The 20,467-nt window shown below is 29.5% G+C and overlaps 1 protein-coding gene across 3 annotated transcripts in view; it reads left to right on the top strand.

The window, feature by feature from the left end:
• Window positions 1–215: 215 nt before the first annotated feature.
• Window positions 216–20,467, top strand: part of LOC116775864 (uncharacterized) — a 34,734-nt gene continuing 14,482 nt past the window's right edge. For all 3 annotated transcript variants that reach the window (XM_061524414.1, XM_061524413.1, XM_061524412.1), the window contains exon 1: window positions 216–401. The gene's annotated coding sequence lies outside the window, so the exon portion shown is untranslated. The remainder of the gene's footprint in view (window positions 402–20,467) is intronic.

The raw sequence follows: 20,467 nt of genomic DNA, 5'->3' as shown, positions 1-20,467 counted from the left end.
AGCGTACATCTTACACCAACTAAAGTTTAAACTATAAAATTCTACTAACCAGTGCATCTCGCACGTGCAGCGTACAAGCGATAGTTATAAGTTAGCTGAAAAAACTATTAAGACAATGCATTCTATGAAAACTAATTTAAAACCTGCCTCGAGTTGCCAACCCTGCGCTGCATACGATCAACAATTCTAATTTTAGTCAGTATAAATCTCGCTGTCATAGAACGCGTACGATCTCCAGGGATCCAAGACTCAATGTTGTGTGTGAAAAGTTGTCAACACTCGTAACGACACTGCTTCTGTGTTGAGTGATGTGGGTTATAAAGGCATTGTGACGTTAATACTATTTAATTTCGTTGCTCGTTTTGTTTTGGTGCGTCGCTGGGAAATTATTTACAATTCAGGTAAATAACTGTTTTATTATCATTGATTTTAAATATTTTAAATAAAGATTTTCTTTTTAATTTGATGATTCTAGTTAAAGTGGATTTAGGTTAAAGTTTGATTTAAGATCTTTTGCTGTATTAAATACTTTTTTTGTAGCATATTTGTTTTATTATGTTTTCTTTTAAATTATAAAATATATCCCATTATTGTTATACATTTAAATAACTTGTTATAGAAAAACTGAGACTGAAGAAATGGTCATAGTTAGTTATTTATGATATTTTTTTTTAAATTTAATTACGAAAAAGAGGAAATATGGTTTTCAGTATTACAAAATAAACTGTCTGCAACTGGCGATCATAGCTGTAAATGGGAAAGACAGTTTGAATATAAAATATAAACACATCTGACCCATTACATCCGACAGGTCTTAATGAGTATTTTTTCAATATTAAATTTTTTAAATTTTATCAACGATTACAACTAACGAAACAAAAACTTTACTTATTCAATGAAAATCATTTAGAAAATCATTAAAAAATCATTTAGAAAATCATTAAATATATATGTGAATTTGTTTTAAACAGAATAAAAATACTTATAGGCGCAGCTATAACATAAAACGGGACATTCTATTTAAAGTAACCTCAAGGAAGATAAAAAAAGCAACATCATAACTCCCTTTTTGTGTGCAGTCGGCTAGTGCCGCATAGCTCATTCAATAACTGATTTCATAATAGCAGGTCAAGGACCCTGTTACAGATAACATTCTTCACCACAGATAAAATTAGAACTTAACATAACACAATGCAGTCTCTAAGCATGTAGTTTTTATGGAACATATAAAAAGTAGTCAAGATGCCACTGCAATTAATATGTTATATTTGTCCTTTAACACGTTATTTAAAAGATTACAATAATATGTTGTTGATGATTTTACAAAAAAATTATGGTTATAAAGATATATATTTAAATCCCCCACAGAGCCGCAAACAAAAAACTAAGTGTGTACCAAAAAGCTTACTTTTCGAGAGCATAATGGCTGTTTGAAACGATTCTAAAGCTGGCTGAAAAGGCATACAGACAATACCATCGTGCCATCATCTCTTATACATATTTACGTGTAAAGCATTTTGAATACAGATATATTTTCAATTCTAAGTTTCAAATGTATTTGACTGGCATTTAAATATATGACTCCATTTAAAAAAAAAAAAAAGTAGCTTTTACATGATATCCCGTTGTTATTATTTAACTGTTTTGCACAAAAATGGTTCCCAAATATTTTCTAATTTTGTCAAATATTTTTTTTAACCCTGATTCTAATTTAATTAAAACTCAAAATATCTGTTATGTGACGTTTTTGTAAAAAATGCTTTAATCATAATATAAATGCATAGGTTAGATTATATCACTATTTGGGAATTGATGAGGAATTTTAATTTAAAATGCATGCGATAATAACGAATTTAAATTCGAATCACTCATAAAAATCTAAACAAAGAAATAATGATCTCATTTACGGTCTAGTTGAATCCAAAATTCTTTTAAAAATTCACTTAACACATGTATAGCATAACAATACCTTTTAAAGCCTACCTTAGTTTATTAGGTATTATCCCTGAAAATTCCACTCCAGTCCGCCACGACGGTTCTCAATAAGAGAGTTAACTCTTAAGACTCAAGGTCAAAATCACCATCTCTAGGTACTGATTAACTATCAGTAATTTAAATTATTAAGTTTAAACTATGCGTATACTCAGTTCTTTTAATTCGTCACGTCTTCTTCCAAAGAGATATTATTTTCCTTATTAACTGTTGCCATTAATATATGTATTTATAAATATATTTATTATAAAATTATACGTAAAAATATAAGAACTTCCTGTACGTGGAAATAACAAGATGAAACTTATTAGTGCTATAGTAAATGTAACTAAAGCAGATTGCTACTAATAAATACTTAATACCTGTGGCACACTGGGCTTTTTTTAATGAATGAATATATGTATCATAGAGCCCTTATTAAACAACAAATATTTAATATAACATTTAACGTATACATAACTGTTGTTACTTATAACAACATTTGATTTAACTCAATCAATTAATGGTTCTCATATCCTCGAATGATATTATAATTTTTAGCTATAAATTGTTAAAGATCATTTTTTTCTAAAATTATTTTCATATTACTCCAATATTAATTTATTCTTTATTAAAATCTTAATCGATATATACAAAGTTTTTTCATCGGACTCACTGATGTCAACTACATTTAAATCCGCAGTGTGACACGATCCTCATCGGTGACGTCACGGCCAGCTCCCATCGGCTCATTTTATAGCCATTTCATTGCCCGTACATCTTTCGTTAGGAGTTCAATGCCAGTTCGATCATTTCTGAAAATCGGGTTAAATATTTTATTTCATAAGTATAAGAAAGATATATAAATATATATATTTATACATTATTATATATATTAATTTTATTTTTGATATTTTCATATCACTTTAACTTTTTGAAAATTAACATATGTCATATAAAAAATAGTAACCCTAACTCCACTTATAATAATAAATTATAACACCAAGCGTTAGTTCGTGATGATTAAAAGTAAACCTTATTTCGTTCGTCGTAAGGTATGCAATCGTTGAAACTTAAGGAGCCAAGAGAAATGTTAGGGACTTTATTAAACGATCACAGTTATTTTATATTTATTTAATAAAAGTATTTATATATTATAATTAATTGTATATAAATACATTAATACTTCTACTTATAAATAAAATTTAGTTGAAGATAAGTTCAAATTGTTAGATCGTAAGAAATCTTAGGAGCCAATTAGATAACTATGATTTATTTAATAGATTAAAATTAATATTTATTGGCAGGTTATCATTTTTATGTTATCAATATTACTGGGGTAAAAAACTTAGTACCCAGTTTGAATACCTAGGTCGTTGATAACAGAATTACGTCACTGAAGTAGGCGCTGTCAATATAACATTACATAGCTGTGCAGACAAATTAAATAGATTTAAAATTCACTTGTGATATTATAAAACAAAGATAAATATAGATAAATAAAAAGGAAAAATATTATAAATAAAAGATATTTTAAGAGAACCTTGTAAAATTAAATTTTTGCAAGTCTTCAATTCAATTTCGTTATTCAATAGTATTTTAATTTTGTCCTAATTATTGATGTATTTATCAAGTTGATGCGAACTAATTAACTAACGGATTTTACCTAACTTGACCAAAAATTATTGTCTATCAAGACACTACTATAATTTAAATGAAACTAATATATTTCGGATATACTATGCGGATTTTATTATTTTAAAACTACATAATCCCGACGTTTCTGTTACTTTTCAGCAACCGTGATCACGGGCAGACAGAAACGTCGGGATTATGTAGTTTTAAAATAATAAAATCCGCGTAGTATATCCGAAATATATTAGTTTCATTTAAATGAATAAAACTCGCTAAAGTCTTAGATCTCACTACTATAATTTTTTAGTGATTACGTTTAGTAAAATGAAGTCACAACAGAACAAATGTTTTCATTATATTGAAAATAATCAAGAAACGTTGAGAAAATATAAAAAAATAGATTTTTGAAATACTGTAGCGTAACACGTTAAACATGACAGTTTAAGTTATACGTAACACATACTACGTGAATAGAACAACGATTACTATTTTGTTTACAGTAGACAATTGTGCAGACGAAATTTTTCAAGGTTCCAAAGAACGATATATATCACTCAAATAGATAAAGAGTTTCTTCGTTCTATAAACAAAAAAAACCACCAGGTGTTGTTTATTCAATCGAAGTTTTAATTAAAATATTCATAGTTATAAAGTTTTTTTATTATTATTATAATATCTTAACGAAAATTCAATTTATAATTTTTTTTTTCCATTCATCGCTATTTTTCCATGTTTATACGCTCTGACCCTGAAGTTTTTCTGTATGTATATCATATTTACGTTATAAATCATATTATTCACGGATTCCACATCAAACTACTATTAAAGAGAGATTGTGCGTTAGATCAAAGTCGGACTGTCAAGGCCGATCTAATTTAAGATATTCCGTACTATAAAAATAATTTAGAAAAAATGTAATATTTATACAATGCTCAAGTTATTCACAATGTATTTATTAAATGTGTTATTTTACGTCTATAACTAAACAACTATCAAAATGTTTAATTTTTTTTTTTTCATTAGTGTTGCCATTATAAAGAGATAGTTGTTATACCAAAAAAATACATACATTCTGACAAATAATGTGACATAATACATAAGTTAAATATATTTCTATGTATTATTTCATGCCGGTTATTAACAAAGACAACATCATTTATCACTCCATACATTCATAAATACACACTATCAACATTGTAAAAGGAACTAAATAATTTAAAAATCACTTCTATACTTTTAGGACTCCATTAAAAAGGATAAGAGTATTTAGAAGCATAGTTTATCAAGTTATTTAATCAAGTATTGTTACTAGATCAGTAATATATATGAATAGATAAGATCCTTCGTTTTTTGACAATGTTATAGGAGTCCCCCGACTGTATTTAAAACGCGAAATATTAGCTTCATCTCTCAAATTTTTACACAATCCAAGAAAATTTCTTAGTAGATTATAAAGCCTTCTCGATTTTCCAGCTCGTAATATCCATATAGAAAATTTTGTATGTCAAATCATATACATTTTGCTAGGAACAGGAGATTGAATATGCGTGAAATGCACTAAGTGAATCACGAAGTGATTTAAAAGATTTTTTCGTATGTTTGTTTGTTAGATTTCAAAAACGTTTTAACTGAAACTTAATATAGTAAACGTTAAAACAGGATTATATTTAACTTTTATTTCCGAACGTTTTATGGTTTTTAAGAAATAATTAAAAATAAAAAAATTTAAAAACGTATATGTGTATATATTTCCATAGAAATAACATGATACAAGTTTTTAAAAATTATTAAAAAAAATTTTACAGCTTAACGTTTTATATTGACAGTGCTTAAGAGCATTTACAATTCCACGGTATAATGAAAAATGTTAATTTTGAAGCGCTTTAACCTCATCTCTTCCCATTTAAAAATAATTTTCTAAACAAACTTGACCTATATGTATATGGTCCGTAATGAAACTAGCCGAGGTGCCAAGGCTATTTACCAGATATAAGATTCTGTTTATTTAATTTGTACAAAACGCTTTCCTGTTTATAATACTAGAAATTAAAATAGTAATTTCACTCTTTAGATGTTCGTCTGACTGAATATTTCAGGGCTGACACACAATGCGAGTAATAATGTGAAAATTACAATATATTAAACAGATTTTAATTATTCTATGTACATAGATACATATAACATATATGTGCGTACATTATTTTCAAATATCTTTATATTTTTTATCTAAAAGATCGTCTTTCTGGGCCCATAAGGCATAGCGAGTTATATTCGTACAGTTTGCATAGAAAATAAAAAAATACTGGCAACATACTATATATGCTTCAATACTGAACCGTCTTTAATGAAATCTATAAATAAAAACCTTGAAACAAATGATTTTCAAATTAAATAATAACGATAAACTTATGTACTACGGCATGTATTTTATAGATCCTAAGAAATTGTAAGCTCAACCCAAACGTATACTTTAATGTCAGTATTATGTTAGCATAAGATTTGTCAATAACTATATAGGCTTTCAATACCATCCGTTTTATCTTATTACAGTGCGTTTTTCATACCTTTTTGGTATTTGATATATTTTTTTATTAATGTATTGATTATATACGTAGTACTGAGATATCAAAGCAGGAAGCGTCGTAGATAAATCTAAAAGAAATAAATTTCAGGATTAACTTGTAACATAAAAAAATAGAATAACAATTCTCAAGGTTTTCGTCCGTCTTATCCGACTAATCTCCAAACAGAACCGAATTTAACGTGACTTTGATAACTTTTGTAACTTTTATTTATGATATGCATATGGTGAATTAGTTTGTACGCCCTAACACAGTTAAATGTGATACACAACCCTATCCATTTATCTGATATAAATACGTATAATATACCTACTGTGATCTTTATAACAGATGTTATTACATATTTTATTTACAATAAAATACCAGATGTCTGTGTCATTTTGGTAATACGACTTAGAGCGTTTATACTGATGTTATTTTATTTATTAAAGATTACGGAATAATTTATCTATCCCAAGTATGCATCGTGACTACATACGGAGAGTTAATAGTCCATACACAAATGTAACACTTTATTCACGAACATAGTGTCAAGTATATCAAATGAGAAGGGAAATAGAATTTTTTGTTTTTTTTTTTTCTTACGACTTAAATCGTTTTCTGTACATATCATATTTTTTGTAATGAAAAAAATTTTATATCAATTTTAAATTTAGAATACAAATTAACAAACATACTAACTATTAAGTTGGTATTTTTTGTGTCAAAATTAATTCAACCTTTTTCGCAATGATGTCACATATTATTAATAATTTAGGTAGATGTCAACGGTATTGGATTTTTTGGAAAACATCCACATTTTTTTTATCCGCTGACATATTACTATCCAGAAATATCCGCTGGAATAAAATATGCTGGCGTGTAAATATTTTGTCGTAAAACAATATTTTATTCGGGTCTTCGATTTATTTTATTTCACATATTTAAATATTTGTATAGAATAAAAAAATAAAATCTTTTTCGGAATCGCAAATGACATATTTCATTAATGTCGATGGTATCAAATTAAAAAATATATATTTGCGCGTTTGAAATTTTCCGATCCGATTATAAGGTTTATACAAATAAAATAATATGAAAAATTATTGGGTGATTTTTTTGAAAATATATAATAAAAAATTAAACCTTCGTCGAAGAAATGCTGGTTTATAATCAAGGTTAGTTTTTAATCCATACAGTCATTCATTCATCTCGTAATAACTTCGATGTAAGTCATACTACGAAATTAAATTGTTGTAATTGGTCACTAAACTAGAACTTACTATCAGCGGTAACGCTAATGATCGCTGAGATATTTAGTATTCACTCTAAAATAAACGCTCAACAACCAGATAGTTTACATTTGTAACATAAACAAGAATCTATTAATACAAACAAACTGCGTTTATTTAGTAAGTGTTGTTTTTCAAGAGTTGTTCTCTAGAATTCTTGTAATAAAGGTTTTTAATATCAAGAGTGTCTTACTCTTATTGCTTATTAATTTCTTTTCAGTACTGTTTTGTTTACGGGCCATATTATTTACTTTTTTTTTTAATTTGATGTATTCAGTTTTAAAGGCTTATAAACTGTTTACATAGATAATATAGAGATCATAATCTTGTAAAATATTGCCTTAAAACTATTGTAATGACATTTCGTTTCTATGATAGAGAACCAGAAATCGTTCTTGAATATTCTCTAAATACAAAGATCTTTGAGTCACGACAAAATACCTACTACAAAAATTTCCTAACATTGACCAAAACAGGTAAAATACTTGTAAAATTTTATTTCATTTAACAAAATATTACATTTATAACACTACAATTATTTATTGAGCTTTTTATTAGACTTCTTCAGAATAATAACATTTCGGCCAACAAAACAAACACATTTTTTTTTTATAAAATGTAAGTGCCCATTCGATATAACATAAAAAGTTTTATTTAATGAGATCTAAGACTATCGCGAGTATTTATTTCAATAAAACTAATATTTTTCAGATTATACTGCGCGTATTTTATTATTTTTAAAAACTACATACTCGTACTCCGGATGTTTCGGTTACTTTGCAGCAACCGTGATCACGGGCGGACGAGATGTCTCCGCGTACGTCGGCACTGTATAGTCATTCATATAGACACATGTCGTCTGGCCGTGATCACGGTTGCTGAAAAGTAACCGAAACGTCGGGAGTATGTAGTATTTTACAAAAATAAAGCACGCGTAGTAAATCCGAATAATATTAGTTTCATTTAAATGAAAATATATAGTTTGATTATTCAAATTAAAGATTACGTAACAATAACCTTTCCAATGAAACTAATTTCATAAAACGTATATAACCATGTGACAACGGAGAGCTGGTAACATTGAAAATGATTTAACAAAGTGAAACTACGAAACGTAGATTATTTTATGGCCTATAAAATATATTTTACTGTGTCATTTTCGATGTAATTGCTCCGCTAAGTGGTGTGAACACTCATGAAACTGTTACGTAACACTTGGCACGAAATTGAGACATCTCAAATATAAAAATTGAGTTTATGTCAAACGCTTTGATGATTTTAAAAGATTGTTTTCTTTTTTTTTTGTAGTAATCATTATATTTTTAATGGTTCAAACTCTTTAAGCATTAACGATTGGCTGGATAAATGTTTTATGCATATTCTGTGGTGCATTGCTCTAGTGCAAAATGTACTATTTCGAAGCTCTGAACGGCAAACTATTATAGATTCAAGAATGTAGGACATACAGACATCCGTCTCAAATTATTCCTATTAAGTTAGAAGTTCATTTACGACACCAGTTTGATTTATTATAAGTATTAGAATGTTTTTTCTTTTATCACCATGTGTAATCGTTGTTTTAAAATGACTTACGATTTGTCTATTTCTTTTTTTGTTGGCACCTGTTAACATGGATGTTTGAAATTTTTATTAAAAAACCTAATTAAAAACTTTGTCATTTATGATATTGGAAAGGTTGAGTTTTACTGCAAAATAAAACTGACCTATTATATTTTTATCAATATCCGGAATTTAATTTGAGTCAAACAACCATCTTTCTGTCCTTTAACGACAATTATCGCGTACCTATCTTATATGTGCGCCATTTTTATTATAAGACAAGATCTATCAAGTAAATTTCATAAATTTAATAAATAAAAGTAACACATTTTTATCGATATCCCAATACGTCTTGATTAAAATGTTTAGCTCCTAGTGTTTTATGGAACCGTTGACGTTATAACAGGTAGGTATGTAGAAGAGTAAATTACCAAAAAGCAAAAGTAATAGAATAAAGTTTTAGTTCTTATGAAGTAATCAGAATAAACTCAGTAATAAACATTAGTTATTGATAATTCAATGTTTCGATTTTAATGAACTGTCTTGAGACGAAATCTCTTAGCATTCAATGGATTCACCGTGCGGGAGCCGGGTGAATCGCGTTGCAGGGAGAGGAGCTTCAACAGTGCCTGGGACTTGCGACTCAGGTGTAGGTTTAAGGAGCCCGTATCCAACGCACGTTAAACGCTCACCTCCATCGTCTAAACTCCTCTCTCTACCTAACCAAATTAGAAAAGATCCTACTAGGTCTACTTCGAAGTAGGTTCCAAGAATGAATTGTTATTAGTTCTGAACAGGCCAAAGCCTTTTAGTAGGTTGTAGAGAGATTTTGCCGTTATAACTCTCGCTCCACTTCTAGCGCGTACAAATCCACGACGAACCTATTTCGAGTGAGTTCGTTAGTGCGCTCGTAATATTTATTGACCTTGATGGAATGGTCTTTAGGGATGTTGGGTTCTCAAGGAACCGTAAGCTCTATTATCACAACGCGCTTTAAAATTCGCGAATACATAAATATATCTGTTACGTCATAATAATGAGATAACGATATACACGTATTACATCAAAGATAACAAATTAATTTCTATGGCAGTGATTCTGGATGGTGTTTCGTTTTCCAATTACAAGTCGTATTGATTTAGAGGAAAGGTTGTACGACAATGAGGAGGTGTTGAACCGGTTATTCTGAGGAGAGTTCTTGACACCCTATGCGTGTTCTACCGCCTGTATGATTTGATTTCATCCGAGAAAATCTTTGCCATGATGCCAAGGGCTACTTTTTATCGTCGCACAGCTCTCCATTGGCAGGGAGACCATCCGCACGCCTTTTTTACGCCATTTAAGATGAATTGCCTACTTTATACACTGGCACTATGTAATAAAAACCTTGCTAAGGTTTCCTCAAACGACTACTGTATGGGGTTCTTTAAGAGAGAAGTGAATAGGTATTTGAAGGATAAGCAACACGCAGGTGATAATCCTGGTAAAATAGGCGTCAGTAGTCAACGCTTAAAATCAGGTGGACTGTACGCCTATTTGCCATATGGTATTAAAAAAACTGTTTTTATCGAACCTAGGACGCTGACACTGCCACGAAAGTGCCTTCACTCAGCCAACAATCATTACTTTAGAAGGTTTCACAAAACTTCCTCCCGATTGGGTATAGGAACTTAAATAAAGTAGGCAAGGTTCTAACACCCCTCTTTTTATCATGTTCCTGATATTCAGATGTAGTGAATCGATTATATTAACGAAACATACTTATTAATCATTATATAATATGTAACCTTCTTTTGTACCTATTTAATGTGCGATCTATTTGAAATAAAGGCAGTATCTACTTAGCAGTCTCGGCTTTCCTTCCTCTCTCAGGGCACCACATTACATGGCGATCCTGCCAGGACACTGTAGTTTTTACTTATAACACAGCCTTACTATTTGGCTTGGGTAGACGAGAGGCAACTGTAGAAAAATAATCCGAACAATATTTAATCGTTTGCAAGTTTTTCTGGATCTTAATAATTGTTTCTGGCACTTTGAAATTATTTCCGATAAACTCGTAATCTCGAATAATAACTTTCCACCTTTAAACGTTTAAACAATGATTAGAATCTTTGAAATTTCTTTGACTTTATTCTGTCCCGGATTCTATTATATATAAATCCGGGGTCACTCAGCTGCTAAGCCTTCTTGTCTGTTTTGTTATCGCTCATGTAATCTCTTCCATAATTTGATATAATAATTTAGTCTCATAATTTCTCATTCGAATTATTTGCTTACCCCTTTTATTATCAGATCATTTCATATAACTTCACTTTAAAAAAGAGATTTTGAACTGGAAGTGTTTAAATAAATGAAATGCTGATGAACCACTTCCAGAATCTCTCAACAGTGATTCCCTTCGTAAATTGATAAAGTCCACTCATTTACCACAAACTCTTTGTGATAAGTGATAAGTCACCCCTTATACAGCTGAAATCTATTGAAAATACAGATTCGATTTTATTAAATAATTCATTTGGACGAAGTGATTATTTTATTCACTCCTCCAATTAACAAGAAGCTGCAATATTTTATGTCATCTTGCTTTTGGATGAAGTTTCCTCTTTAGTCTCTTCGTTAAGATTTTTCAAGGCAACTTGTTATAAATGAGAATTCAAAATAGTTTAGTATTTACACAGATGTAGATGATATTTCCTGGCGTAGCAGATTGATGATTGATCACTCAAGATGGATCCCAGATATTAATAAAAAAAAAATGGAATTTACAGCTTTTATTTATTGTCAGTTCATAATATTAAAAACATTCACTGTTATGTCCTACATTTGAAAATAAAAAAGTGCAAAGCTGGACTTGGCTCCATTCTTAAGTGTTCTGCACGTATTGAATGATGGTTTTCTGGAATTTTAAGGATTACTTAACCCATGAAAAATATTTTTTTTACATTTTGAAACAATACATTTATGACATTTTACGCAATTAACTTTTAGAACTCTTTATTTATCACTATTGTAGATAAAAACTAAACAAAACACAATAAAATTCTATATTTACATTTAAAGAACATTTTCTTCCACCCTCCTGATATCATGAATTTCTTATTCCTTGCCAACGATAATTTTAAGGGTTCCTGTTAAATAAATCTCAAACTAAAGCTGGAAGGATATCTTTACATACACCGTACTCTTAAAACTAAACAATTTATAAGGTCACTAGGTTGGCGGTTAAATATTTATTCCGCGTGGAATTATTTAATCAAGCTAGCTAGTGTAAGCTGTTTAATAGAATTGTGGCACGCCACATTTAAATGTAACATGTTTATAATTTTGTATAAATTGTAACATATATACATTTTATATTTCTTTCTATACTTTATAGAAAACCTGTAAGAATACTGTAACTGAAATTTTAAACAAACCTAGACATGATAATTCTATTGAATTTAAAGTCTGTTGAAAACTAGCGATTTTGTAAAAGGCACATTGAAACGTGTACGGTAATTACACAGAATTATAACGACAGTACTCAGTTTATATCATTAGCGTTTAAGTAATTGCCAATTATTTTATGTGACCCTTAGTACGAGTTCTTATCGCCGTATTAAATAACGATTAATGTAAAAGTTTAAACTAACATTTTAAAACTTATACTAAAAGAATTATTATAAAGCTTTCAAAGCACCGTTTTCGTGAAAACTTTATCCTATAAAGAGATTCATAACAATGCGACTACCTTATACCTATTTCTGCACTCCAATACAAAAACATCGTATAATTATATTTGCATATACATATTATACATTGTACGTTTAACGGATGTGTAAAACAAAAATAATATATATCTTTCAAATTTACTATAGAATTTATGCTTTTTTATTGCCGTCGTAAAATATGAGCTAAGAAATATCTGCAACTCGCAGTTTGACGACTTAATTGTAACGTAAATGTCCACGTAATTTATAAAAACTGTTCGAAAGTAAAATGGAAGGTAGAAAAGGAATTTTACAAGAGCAATAAAAATAATTGTATACATACAATTTAAGGGTGATGTCATTTGTATTGTTTAACCATTGTATAATAGGGTTCGAGAGAGACGTGCCCAAAACTTTAAGAAAAAAAATTGTTATTTAAAAATATATATATATTTAATTAGAAATAATAATTTTTAACGGACTTCCCTAGAGACCCCAATGGAATGAAAAGTGTTTTGTAATTTTCTGACTACGTATAATGAGATCTAAGATTTTCGCGAGTTCTATTCATTTAAATGAAACTAGTATTTTTCGGATAAACTACGCGTGATTTATTTTTGTAAAAAACTACATAACTAAATTCTGACTACATAACTAAATGTGTAAAGAATATATTTTACTTAGTTTGTTGGGTCCTAACCTAAAAAGCACCTATGCCTTGATTGTCACAATTTAAGTAATAAACACAAAGACTTTTCTATTAAAATTTTAAGTTGGAAGAACAGAATGGAAAATGTTCACTTACGTAATTACACACTTTCCGTAATCAATAAAGTAGGTTAATTCCATATTTTACAATACCAACGGCAATAATTTTTATTATCTTCAGATCGGAACTCGTAGTTTTCCGATATCGTTTTGTAAACAGCGTTATAAGCGTAACTCAAGGTAATACATACATGTTGCCTCACTTGCCCTTTCAATTCGACTACCGATTGGTGAAGTCGTTTGATATCGGTTAAAAAAATCCTTCTTGACAGCAAACAACAGTTCGTTTGTCTACCCTACTAATATTTATAGGCATTAACACATTTATATTTTTAATTATAATTTAATTTCCTTCAACCCTTATTACAATTATCATCCGATCCTTGCAATACGATCCGAATAGTTAGTTGCCTTGTCATTTGAGCCGAGTACGAAAGATTCCCAGTATGTTCAGCTGTTGTTAGAATGTAGGCAGTATTTCACGCAGGGACAGCTTCTTTGTTTATACAAAACACAAGTCGGATCGTGTATGGAATTCTGCTGTTATATTTAGAGCTAATTTGTGCCCAAGATTTAGCAAAAAGTCAGTTCTGACAACAGGCGTAAAGTAACTAAACTTTCAGTATCCTATAGAATACGCTTTGGGAACCGTTCGCAGGAAGTGCAAGCTTTAAGCTCCTTCATCCTCTTTTTATCTTTGGGCCTGTATTCTTTCATTGTAGACCTTGCTCGAATCCGGACAAAGAATATTGCTCCTCCTTCCTCATGTGCTCAGCAAAGAATTGAAGCAGTTTGCCTACATCCGTGTTTCCTTCTTATTATAATTTCACCCAAATTGTGGCTATATCTTATTATTAGAGCTTTCAGTGAGATTGTCGTACCGCTTCATATCCACTAACAAACAGATAGAATGACTGTTGCCAATGCAATATCTGTTTATTTATATATACTTAAAATTTGTAATAGAGACAATTCTTTTGTTACAAAAAACAACAAATGTTGCCCATGATCTATCATCCTTGTCTAATATAATGTACCAAAAAAATTAGCATGACATTATTTTTAATACTTAAAATTGTATTTTATAATTGTGAATATATTAAAGTCAGGTCAGTAACATCATTCTTAATAAAGAGTCAAATGCTTACAGTGTCTGAGTTTTTCCACTTATTGACATTATTCATCGTGTGTAGTGAAGATATATAAATGACTTTGAATAGTCTCAGATCGCGTTTTCTTTAAAGCTATAAGTTAAACTCATAAAAAGTTTATAATAACAATCAGTAAGTTAAGATTTCCGTCAATACCAATTACCAGTAAAATTTTTTGGGAATATTTGAAACCAAGATAACATTAAACAATATAAAGACAAATTCGAACTCAATTTTAACTCCTCAGAGACAGATATGTTTGTGAGAATTCAATTAATTAATTTCTCATACAATAATTTACATAGATCTTTAAAAATGATTTTAAAAATTTATATTAAAATGGATCTGAAGTATTTTTTTAATTTTCTGAAATTTGAATCCTAACTTTTTTGAATAAATAACCCTACGGATTCAAAAATGTTACGTATTACCTTCTAACTAGACTTACATCTATAAATCTACCCAAGTTATCTTGCCTAAACTGCAAGTACGATTTAATTATAAAACTTGCCAAAGACGAATGGATCAAAAGAGTCTAATCTTCCAAAAAAAAATTTACTAAAAATACCTACTCTTATACTTGCTTCTGTTGGTCTGTGTTTGCTAAAGCCTAAAATATCTTTTAATTTTTTTACATAGATAGGCGCTATATGAAGTTGTATTTACCTATTATATATACGCAAGATTATTTTCAAATTATAAACGAAACAGTTATTAGTTATAATTTTTTTAAGCAACAAGCGGTGGCATTATAGCTAAAATATAAAACTAATTCTTAAAACTTGTCAATAAAAATTGTAGAAGACAGTAGTACCATATCGGTTGATAACCAACAATATTGGGATTCTTAACCTGTATCATAAAAAGGATACCGCTATTGGTAGCGATAATGAAACCATTAATCCCAAGACATTTTAAACAAAAGGATAAACAAAACACTTCGCTTTGATCAGACATGAATCATCGCGTGATTGAAAACCGGCCAAGACAGTAAAACAATCATACAACGATGGTAACCACGAGAGCACAGTAAATTATAATAAACGAACAGAAGTAGCAATTTAGCTTTCACGTTACATACATTTTGTAAGCTGTAAATATATGTTTGCACTCAAGGATATACGAAAATCAATCAATCGCCGTACGCTGGTTAAGTTTCTTTTATTGACAACTTGCAAGAAATATATAATGAAAGGTATACACTCAGGGACATGAATGCAGACCTTTATTTGGGCAGTTGCAAAACTGCTGTAGCAACGTATTCTTAATAGTGCCTAAATCAAACGGAATGAAGATGCAATCTTTGGGTTGATTTAAAGAATGTTAAGTCCTTACAACCGTACTATCATTTTCATCCTATTCTCTTGTGGGGTCTTCTATAAAATCACATCAGTTAAATAGATTTATGATAAATTAAACTAAGTCAAAAAAACTTACTGAGATCACGTCAAGAACCTGTGATAATGTCCTGATATAAATACTATACAAGATTAGTAAATGCTAGAGCAATATATTTTGCCTTTGCTGCGTACAAAAATAAGTAAAAATTATTTATCCATAAACTAGTAGCTTTAGTTAATTGTTTCATGCTTAGTTCCAATGATCCCAAGGTCTATAACACCTGAAACACAGTTCCTCTATCCAGAAATCACTTTCATTACCACTCTTTTTACTGTCTGATCCTTTGTCATTAAATATATGAGAAAAAGCAATAGTATTTTTTTAGCGATACAATCAATGTATGGGATTGACGTGCACATGAATAGCACAAATCAAACTTTTTTGTCTGAAGTTGGCTGTATATAATAGACCATAATTTCCTTCCTTCTCAATACGAAGTTTAGTCTCCTTTCCAATTACGATGATTTATATAGCAATAAAATCATTATTAGTGTTCTGCAAATCTAAATTCGTCTCGGCGTTATATTGTATTTATTTCTTAGAATCACTTAGATGTCAGTTGAATGAACTGTGATGCATAAAATGATTTTGCGAATTAAGAACATTTATTTTGGAACTGTTATTTAGGGTAAGTTCTGAGGATCGATTGATTCATACGTTTTAATGCGTTTTTATTTTGTTGCATCGATGCTCTTCACCGGCTGCAGCGATTGAATAAGACGAGTGTATTTTTTTCGACTCATCGTATAATACGTAGCTTGTTTGCATATTAGCTCTTCATTTTAAGGCGGTTAGCTAACCGCTAGAAGCATCTGCTTGCTTTGGCGAAAACTACTAAGTTATAAAAAAGTTTTGAACAATTGCAAGTGAAGTTAAATTTTTTAGTTTAAAGTCGATTGTTATAAAATAGTTATATGACATAATTATATGTATATTAAATTCTAAATATAGTTTACAATATAATGACTTTTTATTAATACTTTATATTATGAATGAAAAAGTCAGGTTTTTATTTAATTATCTGTTTTGGATTTTATTATATCAAATTATACTCATAATGAAAATATGATGTTGTTTTAAGCAAAAATTAATGGTACACAGCCTCCACGGAACATCGCTTTAGGTTTGCTTTGTCTTGACCCGAAAACAATCACTCAAGGAAGCTTACAACAATGTTCATTTAAATTTTTATGCCCTGGAAAAGCTGTCGATGGTGCATACGCAACTAATTTACACGATTCCAAATCGTCATAATTGAATAACTCTTAGCACATTGCTAAATGCCAAATGGGAACAACTCAATCAGCAAAAATTTTCGTAACACAAAATATATTGCACAAAATCCATTACAATATTTCAACGCGGTCGATAAATCAGGATTATTTTGAGTTGAAATCGTAAACAATAACAGGCTAATAGCTATATTGGGAACTATTATTTAGTCTTCATTTGTATGAATTTGGGTCACATGTTTATTAGTTGTAGATGTTTTTTAAAAAAAGCTAGAATTACATACATAATGGAGAATATATTTTTCTTTAAAGGTGATTTTGATTTAATGGTCGTCGTTCGTTAAATGACAGGGTACACACTGAAATTACGTGTCTTAATAAAAATGTTACCCGTTCTTTATTTTCATGATATAATTTGTGTCTAAAACTGTTTTAGAAGGCATTGCAATGACAATAAAGTATGCTTTATACTACTATTACACCAAAAAAATGTATTAAATATTCAAATTAAAACCTTAATTATAGTTAATCAATAAAAAATGTAGTTAGCAGATTGTCTTATATCATCCAATTTAAATAATAAATTGGTAATATTAATTAATTTGTTTTTATAAGGACTTTATATACAAAGGTTTTAAATAGTGTTATAATTTTTTTTTTATTATTTAATCATTAAAATCTGTATTGGCAACTAGACTCAATACTATATTCATATCACACATACATTTAACAACCTAACATACAATTAAAAGTAACTTAAAATTTTACTTATCGACAAATAAGTGGCCTATAAGATGATTCATTACATTTCATATTCGTACGAATACTTCTAAAACGAAATATATATATAATTCTTAGTCTTAAAACATGATTTTTGCTATAAAAAACATTAATAACTTAATCAACGATAACTAAAGGTGTTTTAGTGAGTAGTGTCAGCTTGAAATGAAAATGCCATACATTTAAATGTACGCTTAAGTGGCGTTATGCTTTAAAATATTCCACTTCTGTTTTTAAACTCAAGTGCAGATATTATAGTTGCTTACAAAATATGAAAACACTGCTTTTTTAACTTGAGCTCTTAAAATTTTTAATATAAACAGAGCAATTTGATATTTTATATAATTATACTTTAATTTATATACATTACGAAAAAAAATAGTTATGGTCACTTGAAACGAAAAGTCCTTCAATGGAATAATTATTTACAAGAAGTCTTGAATATCTATTTCTTTTTTTTATGTCACGTGAAAGATGGCAAACGAGCAGACGGCCTACTTGATGGGCAGTAGTGACCGTCGCCCATGGACATCCGTAACATAGATGTTGCGGATGCGTTGCCAACCTTGATTTGTGAGGAAAATGGAGGGGTGGGAATAAGGAAATGGCAGGAAAGGGTGGGAATAGGGAAAGGGCAACCGGCTCTCTCACTCATGGGACGTAACACAGCCACTAAAGGCAACTGCACGCCGATCTTCTGCAATTTCTTCAACACATTTATTAGAATATTCATTCAATTAAGTCTAGTTAAGTAGATCTTTCGGTTAAGGAAGGTGACAATTGTACTTCTCACTCGATAATATTCATCAGATCTATATAAAAGACGTAATAAATACACAATCTGTACATTCCATACATTTTTGTGTACCAGCAATTCTAACCATAGAATTATAAAATTCTCTTTATCTTAACTTTTAATAGTTAAATTGTTACAATCGATATTTCTAATCGATTTTTATTACGTACACACTTTCTAAAATTATATCTCTACTTTTTTGGTAGAAAGCTTGAATACAAAAAAAAAAATTTCTTCGTCTGTTGTTTTTTTTAGTTAAATATAGAAATTGTATTTTTACAATAACACGTACGTATGGAAAATGTTAAAGAATTATAACAATACAAAATATAAAACCTTTCACAATTAATCTTGAGCTATGACAGCTAACTGGTATAAAATTTGAGACGTTTGTTTGATTAATATGAAAATTAATACGTGATTTTTTCGTTGTAATTATTTTTTTTTTTCTAAAAACAAACTTATAACCATTAAGTGTAGATAAACATCAATACTTCTAAACTCAATAGCCACTCAAGGTATTGTTGACACGCCGCATAGTCTTAGCCGGCATCTTTTGAACTGGGTCACTTAATTGTGAAGTTTTTTTGGAATAGAACTGCTAACTCATCAATATAGAAAGGTGAATTATCTGATGCTGTCTAGATTTTTGCTGTTTTAATACTGTTTACATGCACAAAAAAAATATACTATTTATAAATTTATTCGTATATTTAGAATTTTGGTGACTTATTTTGTTATTCATAGTATTTCTAAAATAGGTGTTTTATTACGCCGAGTTGAAATGGCGGGACCATTAGGACTACAAAGGTAGTTATTTACATAAAATAGCATGAAAGGTTGTGTGACGGAACCAAACTGATTTGTAAATTAAATATAAGTGTATACGGCCTGAGACGAGTTCAATTCTGGACCCCTTGTATTGTAGTTAAAAAAACAGCATCTTAAAAAATTACTTAATTTACCGATACATTTTATTGGCAGTTTAAAATACAGTTGAAAATGGATGAACACACTAAAGAACTACAAACAACGTTCACAATCACGACCCTATGTGCATCCTATATCATCGGTTTGGAAATAAAAGCTTTAAGAGCAATGATAATTTAAATAAATATTAATATGGGAGAAAGTATACATGAAAATTAATCAAGGGAAGTAAAATAAAATATCAACAGGTAGCATAAACGCGACAACTGTCCAAAGTGCTAACCAAGACACTTTAAGGCCTGACATTAACAAAACATAAAAGACAAGACTTCTATTTGACTTGACATATTTTGTTATTCGTTCTCCAACATATTCCTTTGTTTACAAGACATGATATACATCAAGTTTGCTATTTTATGCTTTTTAACATAAACTACATATAACTAAGCGAAAGACAGTTAGATTTTCTCTTCTGTTATTGATTTAATGGAATTTTACTTACGGTTACTTTAAAACTCCGCTTCTTTTCTGCATCTAGAGATTTTGCAAAATGAAACTAGGTTATCTACTCTGGCCATACACATGAATAGAATTCAAAATTATTAAAACCGTTTCAAAAATAATATAAGTTTAAAAGAAACCAAACCAATCCGTCAAAATAACGTAACGAGATGCTTATAACTGTAACACTTGCTTCA

The sequence above is a fragment of the Danaus plexippus genome, chromosome 24, assembly GCF_018135715.1.
Source record: "Danaus plexippus chromosome 24, MEX_DaPlex, whole genome shotgun sequence".
Taxonomy (NCBI): Eukaryota; Metazoa; Arthropoda; class Insecta; order Lepidoptera; family Nymphalidae; genus Danaus; species Danaus plexippus.
Note: the sequence above shows the minus strand (reverse complement) of the source record. Positions and strands in the feature narration are given on the sequence as shown.